Below are 21,753 nucleotides of genomic sequence, written 5' to 3'. Positions count from 1 at the left end.
TACAGTTGCAGGTTGGGGATGGCGAGGTTCGGCGTTTACCGCAGTTTAGGTCTTGTGAGACTTGGTTAAGGGGGCTGATGATTGCGGCACATGTGAGCGGGTGAGACGGCGCAGTTATTGAAGGTTTGCTGGGGTGTTTCATTATTAATCTTCTGATGCATGGTGGTTCTTATTGGATGAATTATGGTGGGTAAGGTAAAGGGGCGAGGGGTCCCGCGGTACGGTGTGTTCGAGGAGTTTTCAGGGGGTTTTTGTGAGTGATGTGTAGGTGCAGGGCCCCGGTATGGCGCAAGGGTTGCTGTGGATAAGGGAATAAAGGAGAGCGGAAATGTAGGAGAAGGTGAAGTGTTGGTTGCTGTAATGGGTTTGTAGGTTTGCAACCGCATCAATGGTAACATGGGGTTAATTTGTGGCTAGTCAGCATGTTATCCCATTGTGGAGGTTGGTGCTGGGAGGAATGTTGAGTCCAGCGTGACTGAATTGGTGTTAATGTAGGTGCTGGGCAGCTTTGGGCTGCTGTGGGTGAACTCGGTTAATCAGCAATGGTGGGCTGCGGACGGAATAATGGAGTTCTTCGGACAGCCGTGATTACGGGTGGGGACTATGCGAGTTATGGTTTGGACTAGAGGATTGGGTACTTGTGGTGCATAGAGTGTAAGTCGGATAGCTTAGGGCCATCTGGTATTATTGGGTGTTTTGCATGGGTGGACTCCTGGCATCTGTGGGCTGGTGGAGTCTATTTAATATTCATATACAATTTAAAAAAAAAAAAAAAAAGGAATGCTTGGCCCGGTGGTAGGTATGGGCATCTGGGTAAGGGTTTGCTTAGGGAGTCGTGGTGCTCCGGTCTCACGGCACAAAGGTATTTGGTTTGAAGGTGCAGTTGTGCGTTACGGGAAAATAGTGGTACGCCCCTCGGTGGTCGCCTTTGAGCGGATACTATGGTGTGGCCAAGGTTTTAATTTATCTTGTGGTGTAATATGAGAGCTCAAAGGGGGTTGCGTGTCACAAGGTTTTGCTTGAGATCGAAAGGCCCGGACATGGTGTTTGGTAAAGTTGTGTCTCCTGATGCCCATAGTTGCATATGGAGTCAATCGGGCCAGTGGTGTGGCTGCAATTTTCCGGTGGGTATTGTAGTACAGGGAGCTTGTCGTGGTCCAGTTTGCGGAGGCAAGCGGACTATGCATTATGGTTGGAGGTGTTGTTGGGGACCTTGGGATCGAAGGTAATGCTTCAATATCTTCGACTCAGTAAGGGGTACAGGGCGATGGTTGCGGTTGTTTTGTTTTTTGAGGCCGTGTTAATTTTGGGGTGGAGCATGGTTCCGTTAGGCCGTGTGGGCCTCGTTGAAATTAAGTGGGCCTGATTTCGGATGAAGAAGGTCCATTAGTGTGGTAGTTGAGTATGTGGGAAGATTTTGGGATTTTCTGGGGAAGACAGCTCGAGCCTCTGTTGTTGTCAGAGGGTGTATTGGCGGAATAAATCGGTCAGGGGAGACCAGTAGTGATATTTGGCTCTGGGGAAGCTGCAAGGTCAGCTGTAGGGGAAATTTCAAGGCTATGGATTGCAGTCGTTTTACAGCGGGGTTTCACTTTAGCGGTTTCCTGGGAGAACTAGGTTTGGGGTGCGAAGTGACCCAGTAGCATAAGCAGTGTGAGAGTCATCCTGTTGTTGTATCTCAACCCCAGTGGTGGTTTAATTCAGCTGGAGACAGGAGGAGGACTGACTGTACCGGGTGACTGTACAGTGGTTCTTTGGTCGGTACTGGGGAGGACGATGGTACAGTCGGTACTGCATTTAATTGGTTATAATAAGGCCAGCGGGGCATGGTGTGGATTCCGGTATAGTTTGGGAGCTTGTGGCCTGAGTGGCCGTCAGAGGGACCCGGTGGCTCCTGCCACCAAGGATCAGGGGAGTGCGGTGCAGTAAGGTGGACTGGGTACGCTGGATGGTGCATATATGGGATGCGCAGAGTTTAAGTGATAGATGGAAAGGTTTTAATGGTTGGTTTGGCTTGCAAGTTGGGGGAGCAAGCGTTGGGTGTGTGGGGGTCCAGGCCACGCAAGGTGTCACGTGGCCTGTTCTGTGGCGGGGGTAGGTCTGGTCCAGAGGCGGTTTAACGGATAATGTTATTTGATTGGAGAGTCACTTGTAGGATATAGTGGCTCCGGTTACAAGGATCTTGCAGGCATGGGTCCTGCAAGGTGGGGGGTATTGATCCGTAGGTGATTCATACCTCATCTCCGGCCCGGTGTGTGTTGCGGCCAGGGATCATATTTTGGTGGTGGAAGGTGGTTTCTGGACCGGGCCTACCCAGGGTTACGTATTGTATTACGTACTGTATTATTATTATTATGGTATTACCTATTGTTAAATGTTGGGGACGCCCGTTGGACGGCGCCCCCTTGTGTTAGTGTGTAAACAATAGGCAAGAAAGGGCTGCTGTGGCCATTTTTTACCAAGTCGCAAGCAGTGTCCGTGTATTATTGATACCGGGTAAGGGTAATTGGGAATAATATAGGAATCAACGACCGGAAAATCCCTCCTGGAAATGTCAAGAAAGCCATGGAACCCATAGGGTGTAGGGGCGACATGACAGCCCGGAGGGTAGGGAGTTGATGGGGTTAAACAGTGTTGGTTCGTTTAGCAATGAGGAAAAGAAGGTGATTGGTTAGGGGGTGGAGTGTTGTGGAAGGAAAGGAGGGAGCTTTTTGGTGTATATAATAGGAGGTGGGAGTCAATTAGCTCCTCTTGCATTTCCTGGATGACAGCTTCCCACCCACCCTCCCTTCTATTGTGTATTGTTATTATTGGTGTGTTTATATGCATGTATAGTTATTCAATTTTTAGAGCCATTACAACAAAAAAAAAAAAAAGAGAAAAGAAAGGATTGGAGGAAGTGTCGTGTATAAAATAATAATAAAAAAAAAAAAAAAAAAACGAAACAAAAGAGATTTCTATGTGGATTGTGATGTATATTGTCATTTGGGATTCTTGTAAGTGGGTGAATAAGATGGGGGTAATATGGGAATATATGTATATGTATATGATGTGTATGATGTATATGTGTATGATCAGCATAAATAATGGGGATTATGTCCTTTGTCACAGCAGCGGGGGTAGGTCTGGTCCAGAGGAGCTCTAATTGTTACTGGTGTTTGGATGGAGAGCCACTGGGGAAGGTACAGTGGCTCCGGTTACTGGTGACCTGCAGGTACAAGGTTGTCTGCAGGGAGGAGGTATTGCTCCGTTGGTGATCAATGCCTTATATATGGGTCAGGGTTGTTGCCAAGGATTATATATTAAGGAGTTGATGGTTGCCAGGGAGTCACAGGTGGCTATAGTGCCCCAGGTGATAGGTAATTGAAAGTACGGGTGTTTTTGGTTTGGGTAAGGGTATTAATCCTTTGGTGACTTTTACCTCATTTAAATATGAGACCATTGTTATGGTCAGTGATCCATTTTGGTGAAATGGTAATCGCAGGAGGAGTCACTGGTTGGGGTCATGGTTCTGGATCCAAGTGCAGTGCAAGCAAGTGGTTCTGCAAGGCATGGGGGTTTTGATCCGTAGGTGATTAATACCTCTTATCTCTGGGCTAGTTGCAGCCGGGGATGTTGTTGGATTAAAGTCGCTAATGGGCTTTAAGGTTTTGAGGTCACAGTTACTGTCATGCACATGGGGGATTGATCCGTAGGTGATTGATGCCTCATATCTCTGGGCTGGAGGTTGCAGCCGGGGATAATATTGAGTTGGAGGTAAAGAGGAATGTAAGGTTTTGAGACACGGTTGATACTTGATGCTACTTGGGGGGGTTTTAATCCGTAGGTGATTAATGCCCCCATCTCTGGGTCGGTGTGTTGCGGCCAGGGATCGTGTTTCTGACGGTTGTGTGATTTGAAGGGTCACTTGTAGGATATAGTGGCTTTGGTTACAGGGATCTTGCAGGCATGGGGTCCTGCAAGGTTGGGGTATTGATCCGTAGGTGATTAATGCCTCGTATCTCTGGGTCGGTGTGTTGCGGCCAGGGATCGTGTTTTTCTGACGGTTTGTGTGATTGAAGAGTCACTTGCGGAATACAGTGGCTTTGGTTCCAGGGATCTTGCAGGCATGGGGTCCTGCAAGGTTGGGGTATTGATCCGTAGGTGATTAATGCCTCGTATCTCTGGGTCGGTGTGTTGCGGCCAGGGATTGTGTTCTGGTGGTGGAGTATGGCTTCTGGACCGGACTTATGGCGGGGGTAGGTCTGGTCCAGAGGCGGTTTAACGGATAATGTTATTTGATTGGAGAGTCACTTGTAGGATATAGTGGCTCCGGTTACAAGGATCTTGCAGGCATGGGTCCTGCAAGGTGGGGGGTATTGATCCGTAGGTGATTCATACCTCATCTCCGGCCCGGTGTGTGTTGCGGCCAGGGATCATATTTTGGTGGTGGAAGGTGGTTTCTGGACCGGGCCTACCCAGGGTTACGTATTGTATTACGTACCGTATTATTATTATTATGGTATTACCTATTGTTAAATGTTGGGGACGCCCGTTGGACGGCGCCCCCTTGTGTTAGTGTGTAAACAATAGGCAAGAAAGGGCTGCTGTGGCCATTTTTTACCAAGTCGCAAGCAGTGTCCGTGTATTATTGATACCGGGTAAGGGTAATTGGGAATAATATAGGAATCAACGACCGGAAAATCCCTCCTGGAAATGTCAAGAAACAGCAACAAACGACAATATTTCTTCAGATGATTGCAAGCCAACTTCTCGCACCAAGGACCTGTATAGGAATATAACTCTATCACCAGCAAACACCGAGGAAAAATGTGAGTTTATAAAGACACCAGGGAAAGTGATGCTGATTATTAGCGGAAAGGTGAGGATATCCGCAGGATCCTAAAAAAAGGGATAAACTCCAAGCAAAGAAGATACATAGGATACCACAGCAAGAAGAAAAGAATGTCAGGAAGCAGTTTGTGTAGCAAAACGCTGCAACCTTCTACAGCCGGATACCCTGAGAGACTGTCTGCCAGCCTGACACAATAGTGACAGCTGCATAACCCAAGCTTGGGATAAAGAACAGATGCCTGGACATTCTCCTTCAGCATTTTTTGTTAGATAGCAGAATTCATGGTTCCATTTAGCACAGCTAGTCTTCCAGGTCCTAAAGCAGCAAAACAGCCCCAGACCATCACATTACCACCACCATATTTTACTGTTGGTATGATGTTCCTTTTCTGAAATGCTGTGCTATTTCTGCTCCAAATCTAATGGGACATACACCTTCCAAAAAGTTAAACTTTTGTCTTGTCAATCCATAGAGTATTCTCCCAAAAGTCTTAGGGATCATGAAAATGTTTTCTGGCAAAACATTGACTAGACTTTATGTTCTTTTTGCTCAGCAGTGGTTTTGGTCTTGGAACTCTGCAATGCAGGCTATTTTTGCTCAGTCTCTTTCTTATGGTGGAGTCATGAAGACTGACCTTAACTGAGACAAGTGAGGCCAGCAGTTCTTTGAATGTTGTTGTGGGGTCTTTTGTGACCTCTTTGATTAGTCATCACTGCACTTATGGGGTAATTTTGGCTGGCCAGCCACTCCTGGGAAGGCTCACCACCGTTCTATGTTTTCATCATTTGTGAATAATGGCTCTCGCTCTGTTTCGCTGGAGTCCTAAAGCATAGGAAATTGCTTTATAATCGTTTCCAGACTTATGTATTGTATCTCAAATAGTATGTTTCTCATTTGTTCCTGAATTTCTGTGGATCGCGGCAGTAGGATCTTTTGGTCTTTGGTCTTTGTTAGGCAGGTCTTATTTAAGCGACTTCTTTATTAAGAACAGTAACGGCAGTAATAAGGTCTGGGTTTGGCTAGGTAAATTGTCCTCAACTTCCCAAAGATGTGATCAACCACAGTTAAATTATGGTTCAAGGGGGGATGGGTGATAACCTTTTCATACAAGACCCTGTAAGTTTGGATTTCGTTTTCCCTTAATAATAAAAACCTACAATTTATAAACTACATTTTGGGCCTACTTGTGTTATCGTTGTCTAATATTTAAATTTGTTTGGTGATATGAAGCATTTAAGTGTAAAAAACACGCAAAGAGTAAGAAATCACACCACTGTATCTACATCAGAAAAATTAACTCTCAAACTAAACCCTGACTTTAGCTGAGCACCAAAAGCAAATTTTAGGTGTATGCAATTATTTTATTTATTTAGAAAGAGTAAACTTGTTCTCTCTGGAAGGCTTCATATTTTGGATAAATCAATTTTTAACATGCGGGATATAGTTTGTGGTGCATGCAGAGGTATGTGACTGCAAACACTTCCACTGAGAAAACCATAGGACTAATTTTATTTGCAGCACATATACCATGTGGTGAGGGTTATAGACACAATCTGTTACCGAAAAAAGTAAGAGAGTTTATTTTCTGAATTAAAGCACTAGGTCCAGGATATTTAAAAAATCATAATGATCTTAGTCCATTTCTTTATAAATTACGTCAGCAGTCATTTTAATCTGAATAATTAATATCAATTATATGTATTTTAAATTCTTTTTCATTTATTTGTAATAAATAATAAAGCTTGGTATGTATTATGTACATTGAGGAAAACAAGTATTTGATATACTGCTGAATTTGCAAGTTTTCCCACCTACAAAGAAGGGAGAGTTCTGTAATTTTCATCGTAGATACACTCCAACTGTTACAGACAGAATAAACAAATACAGAAAATCGCATTGTGTAACTTTTAAAAGATAAATTTGCATTTTATTCCAGGAAATAAGTATTTGATACAATAGAAAAACAGAACTTAATATTTGGTACAGAAATCTTTGTTAGCAATTACAGAAGTCAAATGTTTCCTGTAGTTCTTGACCAAGTGTGCACACACTGCAGCGGGGATTTTGGCAAAATCCTCCATTCAGATCATCTCCAGATCTTTCAAGTTTCAGGGCTGTCGCTCGGCAACAGTGGGTGTCAGCTCTCCTAAAAAAATTTGTTGGGTTCAGGTCTGGAAACTGGCTAGGCAACTCCAGGACCTTGAAATGCTTCTTACAGAGCCACTCCTTAGTTGACCTTACTGTGTGTATTGGGTCATTGTGAAATTGTTGTCCAAAATATCACAATACAACATCCTCCCTTCAATACAGTGCAGTTATCCTGTCCCCTTGGCAGAAAAGCACCCCCAAAGTATGATGTTTCCACCCCCCATGCTTCATGGTTGAGAGGTGTTTTTGGGGTTGTTCTCATTCTTCGTCTTCCTCCAAACATGACAAGTGGAATTGATACAAAAAAGTTCTATTTTGGTCTTATTTAAACAAATGACCTTCTCCCATGTCTCCTCTATATCATTCAGATGGTCATTAATGAAATTCAAACGGTACTGGACATGTGCTAGTGTGGGTAGGGGGACCTTGTGTGCCTTGTATGATTTTAGTTAATGACGGGGTAGTGTATAACTACCTAATGGTAATCTTTGAGACTGTGGTCCCAGCTCTGTTCACATCATTGACTAATGTCCGCTTTACATGCTGCGATCTCGCTAGCGAGATCGCTAGTGTGCATACCTGCCCCCATCGTGTGTGCATCACGGAAATATCGCTGCCCGTAGTGCACAAAATCGCACGCACCCGTCATACTACTTACCTGCCTAGCGATGTTGCTGTGACCGGCGAACCAAGGGGGCGGTTCGTTCGGCGTCACAGCAACGTCACTAAGCAGCCACCCAATCGAAGCGGAGGGGCGGAGATGAGCGGGACGAACATCCCATCCACCTCCTTCCTTCCTCAATGTCGGCGGCCGCAGATAAGGTGAGGTTCCTCGTTCCTGTGGTGTCACACGTAGTGATGTGTGCTGCCACAGGAATGACAAAAAACATCGTACCTGCAGCAGCAACGATAATTGGGAATAGGGGAGCATGTCAGCGATTAGCAATTTTGCACATGTTTGCAACGATTTTCGATCGCACATAGGTGTCACACGCAACAACATCGCTAACGCGGCCGGATGTGCGTCACGAATCCCGTGACCCCAACGACATCGCTTTAGCGATGTCGCAGCGTGGAAAGCGGCCTTAAGTCCTCCAGTGTTGTTATGGGCAGATTTCAGACCTTTCTCAAAATCATCCTTACTTCACGAGGCGAGATCTTTCATGGAGCCCCAGAACAAGTTTGACAGTTATCTTGTGATTCTTCCATATTCAAATAATTGCTTCAACAGTTGTTGCATTCTCATCAAGCTGCTTGCCTATTGTCCTGTTGCCCATCCTAACCTTTTGTCGGTTTACAATTTTGTCTCTGGTGCCCTTAGACAGATGTTTGGTCTTAGCCATGGTGGAAAGGATGAATATGATTTAGTTTGTGGACAGGTGTTTTTTTATACAGGTAATGAGTTCAAACAGATGCAATTAATACAGGTAATGAATATAGAGTAGGAGGACTTCTTAGGCTGCTTTCACACATCAGTTTTTTGCCATCAGGCACAATCCGGCAAAAACATGAAAAAAACGGATCCGGCATCTGTTGCTGCCGGATCCGTTTTTTCTCACATAGACTTTCATTAGCGCGGGATTGTGCCGGATGGCCTTGTGTTTTATCCATTTTTTGCCAGATCCGGCAAAATGTACTTGTCCGGCGGCCGGATGAAACGTTGAAGTAAACAATTTTGTGTCCGGCAAAAATAAAAACAGACCGTGCCGGATCCGGCGCCGTACGGCGTGTTTTATAATGGAAGCCTATGGATGCCGGATCCGGCGCAATGCGGCAAAAAACGGATCCGGCCGCCGGATCCGTTTTTTTAACTTTTTCGCTGGATCGTGTCTGATGCCGTAAAACTGATGTGCGAAAGCAGCCTTAGGGTACTTTCACACTTGCGTTCAGCGGAGTCCGTCACTATGGAGAATAGCGCAGTCCGTTATTGCACTGCACTATTCTCCAAAAACTTGTATGGACGATGCACTGTAACGCAAGTGTCAGCGTTGCATCCGCTGAACGACGCAGCGTCGTTATTTTGACGCTGCGCCGGGCGGGAGGAACGCAGCATGTAACTTTTTTTGAGCAGCGCAATCCGTTGGATTTCACTGCACATGCTCTCTCTGGCTCCCTGCACCCGTAACCAAGGTAAATATCGGGTAACCAAGCAAAGTGCTTTGCCGATATTTACCCTCGCTACGTGTGCAGGGAGCCCGACACTTCCCCACTTGGCTCCGCCCCCTCCCGCTGTCCACTACGCATGTATGTACATACACACACACACACATACATATACATACACACACACACACACACACTCACCTGTCCTCAGCGCCATGGCCCCGCTCGGCTCCACCCACTCCTCACTCCACCCCCCGCACACATTCTCGGCAGCCGAGCGATCAGCTGATCACCCGGCGGCCGGCTACTGGGAGCGATCAGCTGGTCACCCGGCTGCTGGCTACTGGGAGCGATCAGCTGATCACCCAGCGGCCGGCTACTGGGAGTGATCAGTTGATCACCCGGCGACCGGCGAACTGTAAAAAAAAAAAATGAAAACGGATTCCGTTGTTTTGCAGCATCCGTTGCATCCGTTGTGCCACTATATGCAACATATCCGTTGCATCCGTCACACAACGCAATGCAACAGATACTGTTCAACGCAAGTGTGAAACTAGCCTTAAAGAAAAAATAACAGGTCTGTGAGAGTCAAAATTCCTGCTGGTTGGTAAGTGATCAAATACTGTAGGAAAAGATCTCATGTTTGATATTTTTTTCTATAGTACTGTGAATCTTCTGTTTCATAAAATTCTACAAATAACATTTATTTTTTGCAATTTTTTATAAAGCTGGATATTTCTATCTTTCCCTGTTGCTGCTACCAAGCAGGAGAGCTTTTTCATCCGAACTGAGGATTTGCTGGTTGCTTCAACATGGGTGAGCTGGATCACACTTTCTTTTTTTATCTATTATTTAGTAAAATTACGTTATCTTTTTTTCGCAGATGGGTATGAGTATGGCAACTTCATATTTTTATGTTCTGCTCCTTATTAAAAAAATATTAATCGTTTTTACTTACTTTTTATGACATTTGTGAGTGGACTCAATGATCAAAAAAAATATTTTAGATTTTTTTGGTAGATGCAATGCAAGATAAATTTAATTTATTTATTTTATTTTAGTAGTTTGACCTATGTATGTAATAGAGTATGTAATGTAATGTACTATGTAATAGAGATGAGCAATCCTTTGGAAGTTTGGTTCGGCAGGTAGAGTTGAACTATAAAAAAGTTCAGTTTTTGACCTTGACTTGATTTGAACCTGAATGGAAGTCAGTAATTGGGCAGTTTGTGGCTCCACCAACATGCTGCCAGCCATAAGCAGAACATTTCTGGGGGATGGTGGGCAGGCTTTCTCAATGTTTTTTCTGTGCGTGTGCAAACTACATCAGATCATGCTGATCTTACCCCAAGTGCAAGCTATTCAAACACCGCCAGTGGCTCGCACAGGGCTGAGCACTGAGCATACCCAAGCACAGAGCTGCTTGCTTTAGTGGCTTGCAGTCATCATAACTCACTTGAACTTTGAACCTGAACTTTCTTTTTTGGTAGTCTGTTTCCAAACCCGAACTCCAAACATCGAGCCTCAGGTTTGCTCATCTCCATTATGTAACAACATGAAATATGCATTATTTGTTGTTCAATAAATTAGCAATGGGAACAATTCAAACACTATATATATATATATATATATATATATATATATATATATATATATATATATTTATATATTCTACACGTTTATTTCCCTTGTGTCTATTGGAACAACACAATAAAATCTGAGAAAAAAATGGTAAAGATGTCAGTTCAAACTATACGTCGATATTTGAATGAAATGAAAGGCTATGGCAGGAGACTAAGAAGGACATGACTGCTGACACAGAGACATAAAAATGGTAGACTGCAGTTTGCCAAAATGTACTTGCGTAGTAGTACTTCCGATGAAAATGTGTTAAAGACAGATGAGACCAAGATGGAGTTTTTTGGTAATGCACATCATTCTACTGTTTACCAAAAATGGAATGAGGCCTATAAAGAAAAAAACACAGTACCTGCAGTCAAATATGGTAGAGGTTAAAAGATGTTTTAGAGCTGTTTTGCTGCCTATGGCACTGAGTGCCCTAACAGTGTGCAACGTATCATGAAATCTGAAGATTACCAAAGGATTTTGGGCTGCAATGTAGTGCCCAGTGTCAGAAAGCTGTAATTGCATTTAAGATCATGGGTCTTCCAGGAGGACAATGACCACAAACATACTCCAAGAAGCACCGACATGTGGATGGATACAAAGCACTGGCGAGTTCGTAAGTGGTCAGCAATTGGTCCAAATCTAAATCCCATTGAACACCTATGGAGATATCTTAAAAATGCTGTTGGGTGAAGGCACCCTTCAAATATGAGATCTGGAGTGGTTTGCAAAAGAAAAGTGGTCCAAAATTCTAGTTGAGAGGTGTAAGAAGCTTGCTTATGGTTACAGGAAGCGATTAATTACAGTTATTTATTCCAAAGGGTGTGTAATCAAAAAATAAGTTAAGGGTGCCAACAATTTTGTTTGATCAAGTTTGCTAGTTTTGTGTGAAATTATGTCCAATTTTCCTTTTTTTCTTAGGTTTTTAATTATTCCAATACACACAAACAAAATATACGTGTGTAACAAAATATGTGTAATTGCACTGATTTCTGGGAGAAATACTTCATTTTCTAGAAAAATTTCAAGGAGGCCAAAACTTTCGGCCATAACTGTATACAGCGGGTGAAATAAGTATTAAACACTTCGCCAATTTTCTATGTAAATATATTTCTAAAGGTGCTATCGACATAAATTTCTCATCAGACATGGTTAACAACCCATTCAGTCCACATAGGCCATGAAATAAAAACATAGATGTCACTAAATTTAGTGATGCATAGTAATGCGAAATGAAACAGGGAAAAAGTATTGAACACATGAGGAAAGAAAGATGCAAAAAGCCATCTAAAGTCATGACACCAGCTGAAATCTATCAGCAATTAGAAAGCAATCCTGCCATTTAGTGACAAATAATAGCTGGTTTAACTGAGGGTGGTGTTTCGTTACCAAGATGCCACACAAGAAACCGCTCATGATGGGTTAAAGCCAATGAGCTGTCTCAAAACCTTTCCAACCACTGAAGCTTCCAGTGAGCACTATCAGGGTCATAATCTGGAAGTGAAAGAACAACATTGGATGTGTAAATTGGATGGGTTGTTACCAAAATTCTTGTCAATAGCACTATTAGAAATAAAAAAGAGTTATGCGTTCAATACTTATTTGTTTAAATATTTTAAACTATATGTTAAATTTAACTTTAGTTTGTCAGGTCTCCATAGGAGGGTATAGATGGCAGACACCATTATTAAGCCTACAGCTAAATTAAACCAGGCCGCAGCCAATAATAAAGGGGTAGAAGTCAGAAGAAACCATAAAATTATTCCCCATTAAAAAGTAACTTTTAATTTAGTATCATTGAAAGGTCAAAAACAACAATAACAAACACACTATATGACAATGCAGGGTATGTTATAATAACAAATGCTAGGAGGGAGAAGGGATAAACTACCCCTAAATCGCCCTAATCAAGCTCTCCCTACCTAGCAATGGAGGATATGATGCCCTAGGGTTGTGGCGCCCCCATTCACCGATGGGAGACCCTGAATGACCCTATAAAGCCCTGCACAGGTCAAATTAACACCAAACAGTTACAAAAACACAGCCCATCAAAATAAGATGGAGACATCAGAAACTTATCTGAAAGTGTCAGACGAAAAAAGTCTCGACGCGTTTCCTCCCAAAGATGTCAGGGAATCACCTCAGGTATCACCCTCATACACCATCGTTCTGGTGCTCCAGGAAGGCTCCCGCATTGGCGATTCACCTCCTGGTCTTGTCCCCTGATGAAACGCGTCAGGACTTTTTTCATCTGACACTTTCAGATAAGCTTCGGATGTCTCCATCTTATTTTGATGGGGCTGTGTTTTTGTAACTATTTGGTGTTAGTTTGACCTATGCCGGGTTGTATAGGGTCACTCAGGTTCTCCCGTCAGTGAATGGGGGCGCCACAACCCTAAGGCGTCATACCCTCCATTGCTAGGTAGGGAGAGCTGGATTAGGGTGATTTAGGGGTAGTTTGTCCCTTCTCCCTCCTATCATTTGTTATTATAACCTACCCTGCATTGTCATATTGTGTGTTTGTTATTGTGGTTTTTGACCTTTTAATTATACTAGATTAAAAGTTACTTTTTAATGGGGAATAATTTCATAAGTCTACAGCTACCATGAAAACCCATTGGTAACCTACGATCATCTAGCGAGTAGAGAGGCATGGTTAGAGGCTACATTTTCTATTACCTGTGGTGTCTAACAGGCTAAACTGCCAAGATCAGACTTGTTAAACTTACGGCGGGTGTTAGGTATAAAGTAGATGCAACTTTTCAGACTTCTATTGTACATATACAGAAAAAAAGTAAAATATTGGCAATTAGTTGTTTTTATTTAAACTTCTCCAAAATTAAAATTGCTAATCTAAAAATGTATAAAAATAAAACCAACACTATGTATTATGTAAAAATGTGCACACTTTAGAACAAATGAACTCTAAAAAGGCTCAATTTTCAGTTTCTTGCATACTAAAAAACAGAGCTGTACCTCTTTAGTAACAATGAAAATGCTTTTGAATTGGATAAGTCGATATACCTGAGGAAAATCCCAGGGTGATATAAATTTCTTTCTTTTTATCCAATAAAGATATACAATCAGGCTACTGCCTGCCATCGTTCAGGAACATGTTGACCATAGACATCATTCAGGAACATGTTGACCATAGACATCGTTCAGGACATGTTGACCATAGACATCGTTCAGGAACATGTTGACCATAGACATCGTTCAGGAACATGTTGACCATACACATCGTTCAGGAACATGTTGACCATACACATTGTTCATGAACATGTTGACCATAGACATCGTTCAGGAACATGTTGACCATAGACATCATTCAGGAACATGTTGACCATACACATCGTTCAGGAACATGTTGACCATAGACATCGTTCAGGAACATGTTGACCATAGACATCGTTCAGGAACATGTTGACCATACACATCGTTCAGGAACATGTTGACCATACACATCGTTCTGGAACATGTTGACCATAGACTGTGCCACCATCAGCCATAGACATTACTGAAGTTCTTATTAGGACATCCTACTTTGATTAAATAGTTGAAGTTTGCACAATCAGGCTTTTCATAATGAATTCCCTTTAATGTGAGAGATGGATCTTTCATCTTTGCCGATGCTCTCTGAATGCTGATTTCTATCCGAGCTTGCATTTCCTGGTGTTTAGGTGCTCGGTGGATCTGTCACAGCGGGGATTTGTTAGGTAGTGCAGCTGATTGTACAAGCATCATTCTTATACTGACTATTCCTGTCTTAGAAAATAAATTGCTGCAATCATTTTGGTCAGTATATTAGAAAAGGGCACCTAAATCCAAGCTATACATTTAACTGTCATTCCTGTATGCAAGAAGGAAAATGAAGATTACTTTCCCGATCAATGTTGTTTTAGATGTTGAGATTCAATTTATCACTTCTAATATTATTTATGTCTGTGTACATTGCCCTCGTGTTTGTTAGGAAAGCTCCTATTAGAAAAAACTAATATACTTAGGAATATTTGATTTTTACATCTAATCCTCTTTACCCAGTATGTCAGGGAGAAAACTCTTAGCTAGAATATTTTATGGCATTTTAGGTCAATCTTTCATGTTGACCCTGAGGGACTTGTCATTCTCTAGACCAGATATTAATCTGTCTGAGAAATATTGCATGGCAAATACAGTGGCAAAGTTTGTATAATTTATATAGCTTTAATGCAATTTTTAGTGTCACAGCAGAAGCCTCTGAAAGATCTATCAAAAAGAAAGCAAAGCGAACATGATAGGATGGCAACTAGGGCGCTTCAACTATTTAGGAGTGAGGATAATTTTATATTAATTTTAGCTTTCCTTAAAAACATTTATTGCCTGAAGTGAAATCCCTCCCTAGAGCACACACTCTCTGATGTGCTGCCCAAAAAAGAAACTTTCAATTGAAACCTAACCAGTTGTTTGCTCCTGGCAAATCATTGATCTTTTACACTTCTTTTTAATGCATTAGACATTATGTTTCATAATATGTAAAAATAAGGTTATTCTCATAAATCTCCGTTGATGTGCCATATTGTTCCTTATCTTCGAGTCTCTGCGTACCAAGATACAATGAAAGTATCTTTCCTATTGTTATCAAATCCGTGAACCAGCACAAATTCAGGCAACTGGTAGTGCATGAACAATACATTTTAAAGGATCACTAATCCTAAACTATGAAGAATCGTTTGAAATCATAGCTCCACATGGAAACTTTCCATAAAATAAAAGAACTGGAAATAATGTGTATATGCTTTATAGTATATTACAGCCAAGTCAAAATAGCTTCTCATTCCTCGGAAGAATGTCAGTTCACCCATGAATGCTAAAACCAAATATTACCTATATTTTAACCCCATGCAAAGTTTTAGAAACTGTAAAGTGATTTCTCAGTATACAGCCTGCAAAACTAGCAAAACTATAAATAAATAAATAAAATCTTTATGGTAAGAATATTTTTAATTGCTCCAAAATAAAATAAATAAATCTTTATTTTTATATAGCAATAACATATTCTGCAGCACTTTACAAGCATCAGAAAGACTGTCCCATTGGGGCTCACAATCTATATTCCCTATCAGTATGTTTTTGGAGTGTGGGAGGAAACCGGAGTACCCAGAGGATACCCACGCAAACACAGGGAGAACATACAAACTCCTTGCAGATGGTGTCATTGGTGGGATTCGAACCCAGGACCCCAGTGCTGCAAGACTGCAGTGCTAACCACTGAACCAACGTGCCGCTCCAATGCATCTTAAGTGAAAAGTAAAGCAACTTTGTAAATAATTTAGATGTTATTGTTCTTATCGATTTGTGTCTACAGTTTTTGTGCAGCTTGATGAGTATCCATGACAACGAAACGTTCACATCTCCATATACAGGGGAACCTTGGATAAAAAGTAACTTGCAAAGCTTTTTACAAATTTGTAACTTGGTTTAAGAGCAATGATTTGCATTAAGAGCAAATACTCACCGTCCACACTTCCAGTTCTGTCCTTTCACCGCGCTCTGACCCACTCTGGAGGGAACTTTATGTACATATGTACTGTATACTGTATACAATATAGGATTGTACAGTACAGTACACAGTCCCTGACAGAAGTTCTGTCGCTTATCCATGTTATGTAACTAAAAGCTTACAACCTGACATTAAATACATCCATTGGTTTCATAAATTACTCTTTTGAAAGCTGAAACCCTCCCAAATTTGGTGTAGGTTATGAAAATAAAGTTGCTGCAAAGCTGAAATATTGATCATTTAATGAACACAGAAAGGTCAGATTTTGGCAAGACAAAAGTTTTGTCGCCCTCAGAAAGTAATGTGAAATTCAAACAAATAATTAACTTCTAATACAAAGATATGTTGCATAACATTGGTGAATGAAGTTGTGGTGCTATTAGAGCCATATTTAATATTTTGTGTGACTTCCATGAGCTTGAAGGACAGCATCCATGCGGTTCAACAATGATTCATATCATTTATTGATTAAGTCATAAGAAATAGCAAAGAATTCATGCCTCCCAGAGTTCATCTAGAGTCTTTGGTTTTGTCTTCCAAGCTTCCTCTTTCATCCTACCCCAAACATGCTCAATGATGTTCATGTCTGGTGACAGGGCTGGCCAGTCCTTGAGCACCTTGATTTTTTTTGCCAGGATAAACTTTGTTTTAGAGATGGATGTATGAGATGGGGCACCATCCTGCTGCAGAAGTTGACCCCTTTTATGATTGGGAATGTAAGAGGTAGCTAATACTTCTTGATATTTTAGGCTATTGATATTGCCTTCAATCTTGCAAATGTTTTGCACACCCCCATACTGAATGTAACCCCAGACCATGATCTTTCCACCACCAAACTTAACTGTTTTCTTGATCCATACAGGATCCAGTAGGTCTCCTGCAGTATTTGCAGCGGCTGTGGTGTAATTCAACTGAAGATTCATCAGAGAAATCTATCTTCTCCCACTTTTCCAGCATCCATCTGTTTAGCAGGCTGTGGGACTTGGCAAATGCCACACGTTTTTTTTAATTGCCTTTTGTTTAGTGCTGGCTTCTGGGAACTGATTCGACGATGGAGGCCATTTTGAGATAGAATCCTACAAACTGTTCTAGTTGACACAGGGACTTGAGGTGACCAGGCCTTTTGGAGCTCTGCTGCAGTGGAAAAGAGGCTGGCTTTGGATTTTCTAACCAACAAACGTTCCTCCTGAGCAGTTGTCTTGCAGGGTCTGCCGGACCTGGGCTTGAAAAAACATCTCCAGTCTCTTCAAATCTTTTTTTCATTTTTTGCACTTGACGCTGAGACACATTAAAAGTGCCAGCCACCTCTGCAGTGGATATTTTCTTCAACCTCTTGATAATCAATGCTTTGGTCGCAGGGTGGATTTTTGGCATTTTGTCAGAGGTCAAGTTGCACTTCAACTGAAGGTCAGGGGTGCTGGGTTTCTTTTTATACACACCCACAAATTAACCGATCATTTAGTGAACACAGGTGAGGATGTAAACTAGGATTGGGGGCATTATATGACAAGGCAACAAAACTTTTGTCTTGCTAAAATCTGACCTTTCTGTGTTCATTAAATGATCATTATTTCAGCCTTACAGCAACTTTATTTTTATAAAAAATAGCAACAAAAAGAGGAAAATATCCTCCAAAAATTAAGTATTACTTACAGCAAGATGGACTGCAATGTGTACATCGCCCAGGCCAAAAACTAGTACTCTACCAGGATACAGCTAAACCCCCACTAAAGTAGACGCATCACAGGTACAGGAGGAGCAAATCACACATACACCTCCATGGAATGGAGGGGGGCGATTGCTAGATGATAAAACTGCACTCTAGTGGCTTGCATAGAACGCTGTTCACACATGCAGAAAACCCGCAGCCTATTAGGTGGCACCCATACTATCTGTGTATCATGCACGGACAGACACTCTACAATGCAAGGCCCAACAGAAAGAGGTCTGGCTGTATCCTGTACAAAAAAATATGAGGTTTTTGTTGGTATTTATGGCCATAAAACGTAAGCCTACAACCCTCATCACGGGACCTCATGCTTGTAGGTCCCTACACTAAATATGAAAAATAGCAACAAAAACAGGAAAATATCCTCCAAAAATTAAGTAATACCTACAGCAAGATGGGCTGCAGTGTGTACATCGCCCAGGCCAAAAACTAGTGCATGATACCCAGGTGGGGTACGGCTTGGCAGCCCACCTGATCTAATAGTATGAGCGTCACCTAATAGGCTGCGGGTTTGTGACTGTGTTATCTGCATGTGTGAACAGCGCTCTATGCAAGCCACTAGTGTGCAGTTTTATCATCTAGCAATCGCCCCTTAGAAGGGGCAAAACGTCCCTTAGAAGACCAGGAGCCACTTCAAGAACTTTAGCTGGATCAATGGTGTACTGTGCTTCCTCTGCAGAGTGAGACATGTCAGAGTATTGAGACAAAGCATCAGCTTTAATGCTCTTCTCTGCAGGACGAAAGTGTAACTCAAAGTCGAATGGGGCAAGGAAGAGTACCCACCTGGTTTGAAGAGAATTTAACTGTTGGGTAGACTGAAGAAAGGTCAGATTCTTATGATTGGTATAAATTATTACAGGCAAACTGGCACCTTCGAGAAGATGTCGCCATCCTTCAAGCAGCATTTTAACAGCCAGCATTTCATGATCAGGATTTTGTCCACATACTGTATATGACCAAGGAAACAGAGAGGAAGTCTTCAAAGATGTCATTAATGAACTCTTATTGAATGTTCTCAGTGAGAGGAACAAAAATTATAATCTTGTGATACCTTTTAATGGCTAACTAAATTAAAATAAAGTGATGTTACAAAGCAAGCTTTCGAGACATCTCAGGCCCCTTCATCAGGCATGGTATTACCGTTTCAGGTTTGGTATACCGTAAAACGGTACCAAAACCTTTTCACTTGTAAGTAATGAACTCTTAAAACACATTGGGTGAATTGCACAAACCAAAGAGAATGATGCCATGCTCTTAGTAACCATCATGGGTATTAAAGTCTGTTTTCCATTCATACCCTTTACGGATCTGGATCAAGTTATAAGCCCCTCTTAGATCCAGCTTTGAAAAGACTTTCTGTCAAAAGTTCAGAAATCAAAGGCAGAAGGTATTTATTTTTAATGGTGATCTTGTTAAGCCCCCAATAGTCTATTCAAGGACATAAGAAACCATAGTTATTTAATGTGAGGAAGAAACCGATACAGGCAGAAGAAGAGCACTTGCGGATGAATCCCTTGGCCAAGTTTTCCAGTAGTTAGTTTGACATGGCATGAATCTCTGAGAAGGATAAAGGGTACACCCGAACATGGGGTGTAGAGGTGTCAAGCTGAAAGTTGATGTGACAATCATAAGGTATACTGGGAGGTCTTAAATGTTATTCACAAAAAATCTGCAAAGGAATGATAATAGGACAGCAGAGAAGAGAGATCTTCAGACACAGAGGGCTGAGTTATATGAGAGACCTCGGCAAAGCAGCTGGTAGCACAAATGAGGTCCCACTGATGTACCTCTCTGGAGAACCAATCTAAGGGGTACTTTGCATGCTGCAACATCGCTAGCCAATGCTTGTGATGCCGAGCGCGATAGTCCTCGCCACCGTCGCACATGCGATATCTTGTGATAGCTGCCGTAGCGAACATTATCGCTACAGCAGCTTCACACGCACTTATCTGCCCTGCGACGTCGCTCTGGCTGTCAAACCGCCTCCTTTTCTAAGGGGGCGGGTCATGCGGCGTCACAGCAATGTCACACGGCAGGCGGCCAATGGAAGCGGAGTGGCAGAGATGAGCGGGACGTAAACATCCCGCCCACCTCCTTCTTTCCGCATAGCTGGTGGAGGCAAGTAAGGAGATGTTCCTCGCTCCTGCGGTTTCACACACAGCGATGTGTGCTGCCACAGCAACGAGGAACAACATCGTATCTCCTATTGGTGCGACATTATGAAAATGTCTGACGCTACACAGATCACCGATTTACGACGCTTTTGCGATCGTTTATCGGCGCATCTAGGCTTTACACGTTGCGACGTCGTTACCGGCGCCGGATGTGCATCACTTTCGATTTGACCCCGACGATATCGCAGTAGCGATGTTGCAACGTGCAAAGTACCCCTTAGACTGGTACGTGTAGACACAACCAGGGATAAAACAAAAGAACTTAATCAAAGATTTGGATAACACATAGAAGGAAATCTTCTGAAAATGCAAAGCTTCAATTTGCAGCATGACCGACAACATGATGTGGACTCAGACGAGAGTGGTCCATCAATAGAGGAAATATTCATGGTTGATCTAGCTGCTGCATAGCAAGGTGGAGTTTATGAACCAGGTTTTGATGGATACAGTTACCATGGAATCTGGAGACTAAATGATCTACAAAAAGAGACCTCTCACCGAAGACCAGGCTGACTTCAGTTGACAGCTTTGGAAAGCAATATTTCTCCCCTAGGGTCATCTCGACTAACCATAAGTAATAGAGTTTCCCAGCCTCAATGAGCACTGATAAACAAAAATTTCCTTTGCCTGCACAACACATACACTCATTTTCACTAATCCTATGGTGACACTTTTTCACAGAAGTTTGGAACGCTCAATCTGCAGTGGCTGAGTAACAGGAGATATGGCTCTGTCATCAGGATATATTGAAAGATTAATGCAAGCCTGGGTGATCCTCTGCCACAAAGAGATACCTGGGCCTGTTTAAGAGCTTGCTCATGAATATGGAGATCTATCGTCATAGCCAGGTGTATAAGGGTATCCAGGGCAGAAGGAATGTCTCTGTCAGCCATTTTACCCTTTATACAACTGGATAGCCCCTGCTAGAAGGTTGCGACCAGGGCTACTTCACTCAGGTCAACTCTGCAGCCAGGGTATGAAAATATAATGCAGGCTGAGTCACAGTATCAAAGTCTTGTTTCAAAGTAAAAAGTGATGGTGTGGCTGAGGAGGTGCGATCAGGAGCCTCAAACACCACTTTCAAGATCTCTAGAAATATTCTAATATTGCGGGTCTCCAGACCTTTGCATTCTCAATAGGATTCACCAAGGCAAGGGCTTTTCTGGACAGCAGAAAGACAAGGAACACCCCCTTGGCTTGGTCCAAAGAAAATAGTTGAGCATGGAAGGTGAAGTGAATCTGGCACTGATTGATAAAACCACGACCCTCCTTAGGATTTCCATCAAAACAAGATGAGATGGGAAGCTGCATCTCCAGAAACTCAGACTCTTGGCAGCTCCACTGCAGAAGATATCACTTCTGGAGAAGCATGCCCTGTGCTGCCTGGAAGATAAGCCTGCCTCCAGTCTTCATTATACAGAATTCCTCCTCCCCTTCTCTTCCCTGGTGTCCCTATGACGTCAGGTATGCGGCTGGAAATCTCATGTCTGCCATTATGGCTTCCATCCCTCTCTGCACTATTCTGCCTCTCTGTGGGCAAAGGCTTCAATTTTGCTGTGCTCAGGTGCTGGAGCATCACTGCTGCTTTACAGTCCATGGG

General features: G+C 42.5%; 1 protein-coding gene across 1 annotated transcript in view; it reads right to left on the bottom strand.

Annotated features, from left to right (window-relative positions):
* The window catches only part of LRRC2 (leucine rich repeat containing 2), a 694,508-nt gene that overhangs the window by 563,269 nt on the left and 109,486 nt on the right, over nucleotides 1-21,753 (bottom strand). The gene's annotated exons all lie outside the window — the stretch shown is intronic.

The sequence above is a fragment of the Anomaloglossus baeobatrachus genome, chromosome 1 (assembly GCF_048569485.1).
Source record: "Anomaloglossus baeobatrachus isolate aAnoBae1 chromosome 1, aAnoBae1.hap1, whole genome shotgun sequence".
NCBI lineage: Eukaryota > Metazoa > Chordata > Amphibia > Anura > Aromobatidae > Anomaloglossus > Anomaloglossus baeobatrachus.
The sequence above is the reverse complement of the archived record's forward strand: the minus strand, read 5'-3'. Positions and strand labels throughout refer to the sequence as shown.